The sequence below is a fragment of the Macrobrachium rosenbergii genome, chromosome 7, assembly GCF_040412425.1.
Source record: "Macrobrachium rosenbergii isolate ZJJX-2024 chromosome 7, ASM4041242v1, whole genome shotgun sequence".
NCBI classification, from domain to species: domain Eukaryota; kingdom Metazoa; phylum Arthropoda; class Malacostraca; order Decapoda; family Palaemonidae; genus Macrobrachium; species Macrobrachium rosenbergii.
In genome coordinates this window covers 40892290-40897289 of record NC_089747.1, presented here as the reverse complement: position 1 = coordinate 40897289, position 5000 = coordinate 40892290, and the positions used below count along the sequence as shown (strand labels likewise).

At 36.1% G+C, this 5000-nt stretch overlaps 1 protein-coding gene across 1 annotated transcript in view; it reads left to right on the top strand.

The window, feature by feature from the left end:
• Nucleotides 1-5000, top strand: part of LOC136840408 (KH domain-containing, RNA-binding, signal transduction-associated protein 2-like) — an 85144-nt gene that overhangs the window by 4389 nt on the left and 75755 nt on the right. The window lies entirely within an intron of this gene.

Below are 5000 nucleotides of genomic sequence, written 5' to 3'. Positions count from 1 at the left end.
TTCCTTTTTTTTTCTATTTTCTCCCAGTTCCTTGTTTTTGAAAAGACTGTACACGCCCCTGAAAATTTCTTTTACTCATATATAATATATAAAATATATATTGTATATATGGATATATATATGTATATATATATATATATATATATATATATATATATATATATATATATATATAATCATAAATTGTCTCCAAGACTGATTGTTCAAGGTTAAAAGTGTTCCAACGTTGGTCAATATTTCCTGTGTTTTATTTTTTTTTTTTTAACAGTTCCCTTCCTTGTATTTTAATAACTTACATACATCTTTATTTAATTCATTTATTTCTTAATTTGTTAATTTATCTGTTTTTCTAATAACTGATCTCCTCTTTCTGCATTCCCCATTACCTTCTGTTACTTCTTTCGAATGAACACCTCAATAATATTCTTTGGAAGCTTCTTGGGTTTCAAATCAGTGGCCCCTTTGGTGGGCTTGTTCCATATGAATAGGGTTCATCTTCTTCTTCTTCTTAATAATAATAATAATCATAATAATAATAATAATAATAATAATAATAATAATAATAATAATAATAATAATAATAATAATAATATATTCTTTAAAGAGCTTGAATTTCAAGTCAATGGCCCTTGGGTGACCTTGTTGATTTGAATAGATTTCATCTTCTGAATAATTTTTATAATAATAATAATAATTTAATAAGCTTAATAATAATAATTATTATTATTATTATTATTATGAATAGGTTTTATTATTATTATTCATTAAGCTTAATTTCAAGTCAATGGCCCCTTTGGTGGGCTTGTTCCATATGAATAGGGTCCTTCCTCTTCTAAATAATAATAATAATAATAATAATAATAATAATAATAATAATAATATTAATAATAATAATAATAATAATACAGAATTTTGTGAGTGCAAATGCCACTATGAACGATTAACTTCACTTTTTCCTAACATTTTTTTAACCGTCTGCTGTTTTGTAAGCCTAGAGTTTCGAATGGGAAATAACTATCTTTTCAGGAGCACAGGCTTCGAACAACTGTTTAACTAATGCAACTGTACTGTAGAAGTATTTTGCGATATCTTTAATTGATATTTTCGTCACAAAAATCCGGAAAACAGTGAAAGTAATTTGAGAAATGTAACTTTTTTTCTTAATTCGGTCTTTGTGTTATTTCAATTCAGGCGATCACTAAACACCCCCCCTCCCCCCTTACAAGAGGGCTGCCATACATTCCTCCCCCCCCCTGAAAATTTTAATCTTTTTATTTGAATATTTATTTCCTGAGAAATCTTAGACACGGTTTCTTCGTTATTCAGATGTAAAAAAAATTTATATACTTCTGCTGTAGTTTTATGTAGATTATCTCTATCCACCCCCTTCCCTCCCCACTATCAGCGTTGGTAGAGCCAGCAGCCCCCCCCCCACCTATCCAGGAAGGAAAGTAAGAAGACTATTACCTCATTTAAATTCATCCCTTGTAATACCTTTTATTTAAGGCTCCTCTCTCTCTCTCTCTCTCTCTCTCTCTCTCTCTCTCTCTCTCTCTCTCCTTCCTGCATACTACTGATAGGTAGAGTGGGGGCCAGATACCCACCACCTAGTTCCCAAAGGGGTCTTTCATACTCACCTATTACCCCTCTTACTAGTAGTGGGTATCCTATACCCGCTACCCCACCCTCAACCTCTACCCTCTACCCTGGGGCAACTATAACTATAAGAAGCCGCTTTTGTTCAAAGAGGGATGAAAAATATTGCTAGTATTGTTTTATGAACAGGGTCGCTTTGGTGGGCGGACGAAAAATTCACCTCCCATTGTTTTGAAATGGCCGGCTGCTTCTCTTTGAACAAAGTGGAAAAACGGCGTTCGGGGGTTTTAAATGTTTGTCTATTTTGTCTGTGTTTGTGTGTGTGTGAAACAGATCCGCACGATTTACACACACACACACATATATGTACACCTCGTAACTCCAAGTTCTACTTTCTTCTGTAAATCTCTCTCTATATATAATATATATATATATATATATATATATATATATATATATATATATATATATATATATATATATATATATATATCTTCCTTTTGCCAACTTTTCTGCCAACCTCTCTCTCTCTCTCTCTCTCTCTCTCTCTCTCTCTCTCTCTCTCTCTCTCTCTCGCCTTCCCACATTTCTCTTTTAACTGTTTTAACCGTGGCAGGTAATTTTAAGTTAAACGTTCAGTCATCCCTACACTTATAGCTGCTTTTATTTTTTTTTCTCTCCGTTCTTATCTCTTACTTTTTCCAATTTCTTGGCATTCTTTCGTCCATCCATCATTTGTTAACATTTCTCATGCTTTCATTCTCATAATTCTTACATTTATCATTATTTTTCTCATTTTTCTATTTCTTTTCTTCATCCTACTTTTATTGTTATTCTTTCCACTTTTCTCATTCCCTCTACTTTTATTGACTTTCTCCTCATTCTTTCCACGATTTTCTACCCGCGTTTCTCGCCATTCTTCCTACGTGCTCATAATTCTTCGTACTTTTATGTACTATCTCTGCATTTCTTTCCTTTTCACATATTTCTTGCCATTCTTCCCGCTTTTATATTGTCTTTTCCCACTTTTCATGTCATTCTTCCCACATTTCTTGTCACTCTTCCCACATTTCTTTTCCATACCCTGTCATTCTTCCTATGTTTCTTTCCATTCTGTACACATTTCTTCTCCTCCGTTTGTTGTCAGTCTTCCCACATTTCTCCTCCACATCTTATTCTTCCCGCATTTCTCGTCATTCCTCCCACATTTCCCATCCACATCTTGTCATTCTTCCCATATTTCTCCTCCACATCTCATTCTTCCCACATTTCTCCTCCACATCTCGTCATTCTTCCCAAATTTCTCCTCCACATCTCGTCATTCTTCCCACATTTCTCCTCCAGTTCTCGTCATTCTTCCCAAATTTCTCCTCCACATCTCATCATTCTTCCCACATTTCTCCTCCACATCTGTCATTCTTCCCACATTTCTCCTCCAGTTCTCGTCATTCTTCCCAAATTTCTCCTCCACATCTCATCATTCTTCCCAAATTTCTCCTCCACATCTCGTCATTCTTCCCACATTTCTCCTCCAGTTCTCGTCATTCTTCCCAAATTTCTCCTCCACATCTCATCATTCTTCCCACATTTCTCCTCCACATCTTGTCATTCTTCCCACATTTCTCCTCCACATTTCTCATTCTTCCCACATTTCTCCTCCACATCTCATTCTTCATTTCTCCTCCACATCTCGTCATTCTTCCCAAATTTCTCCTCCACATCTCGTCATTCTTCCACATTTCTCCTCCAGTTCTCGTCATTCTTCCCAAATTTCTCCTCCACATCTCATCATTCTTCCCCATTTCTCCTCCACATCTCTCATTCTTCCACATTTCTCCTCCAGTTCTCGTCATTCTTCCCAAATTTCTCCTCCACATCTCATCATTCTTCCCAAATTTCTCCTCCACATCTCGTCATTCTTCCCACATTTCTCCTCCAGTTCTCGTCATTCTTCCCAAATTTCTCCTCCACATCTCATCATTCTTCCCACATTTCTCCTCCACATCTCGTCATTCTTCCCACATTTCTCCTCCACATTTCGTCATTCTTCCCACATTTCTCCTCCACATCTCGTCGTTCTTCCCACATTTCTCCTCCACATCTCGTCATTCTTCCCACATTTCTCCTCCACATCTCATTCTTCCCACATTTCTCCTCCAGTTCTCGTCATTCTTCCCACATTTCTCCTCCACATCTCATTCTTCTCACATTTCTCCTCCACATCTCGTCATTCTTCCCACGTTTCTCTCCTCTCTCTCTCTCTCTCTCTCCTCATATCATGCCATCCATCCCATTCTTCCTACACTCCTTTATCCAGCTTTGCCTCCCACATCGCATCCGAGAGGGAAGAGAATTCTGGAATACATGAACGAATAAAGTGGAATAACGGAGAATAACACTCGTTTGTGCGTTCTACGCCAACAAAGGCAGCCCCGACCCTTCTGTTACAGGTCAATTTCAGCCCCGGGTTCTAATGGCACTTAACTGATGCGATGGGTTTCATCTCTCTCTCTCTCTCTCTCTCTCTCTCTCTCTCTCCAGGTCTTTGTCTCTGTTTCTCCATAGGTCTCTTTCTCTCACTGTTGTACACTGTTGTACCCTCTTGCTGTCCGTGTTTCTAATTCATGTTTTCTCTCTCTCTCTCTCTCTCTCTCTCTCTCTCTCTCTCTCTCTCTCTTGTCATCCATCATTCTAATTTGTGCTTTCCTCTCTCTCTGCGCTCTCTCTCTTATTATCCATCTTTCTAATTTGTGCTTCTCTCTCTCTCTCTCTCTCTCTCTCTCTCTCTCTCTCTCTCTCTCTCTCTCTCTCTCTCGATCATTTTTAATACTCTCTTCGTATCCATCTTTCTTATTCATGTTTCTCTCTCTCTCTCTCTAATTCATGCTCTCCTCTCTATATCTTTCTTTCCCTTCCTCTCAATCTCTTCTCTTTAAGCTGGGGTGTTTATGGAAAAAAAGGGAAAACGGAAGAAAGGAGTGAGTTTCATATACAGTCCCGCAGTAATACTACGCTTGCCTTTCTTTCGGTGTATTTTCTTTTTTATTACGGCAAGTATTAAAGACATATATATGTAGGAAGCTTTAAATATTATTCAGCTTCTATTTTAATATTTTAATTATATTTTATGTATTTATTTATTTATTTATTTATTTATTTATCTGCTTTTCTAAGAAGTGATTTCTCCTCTTTCAGTATTTCTCATTTTTGCCTTAACATTCTTTGGAAGCTTCTGGAATTTCAAGTCAATGGCCCCTTTGGTGGGCTTGTTCCATATGAATAGGGTTCATCTTCTGATTAATAATAATAATAATAATAATAATAATAATAATAATAATAATAATAATAATAATAATAAATACAAAATCACATTTATGTAAAGTACTGTATTTACAACTAATAAA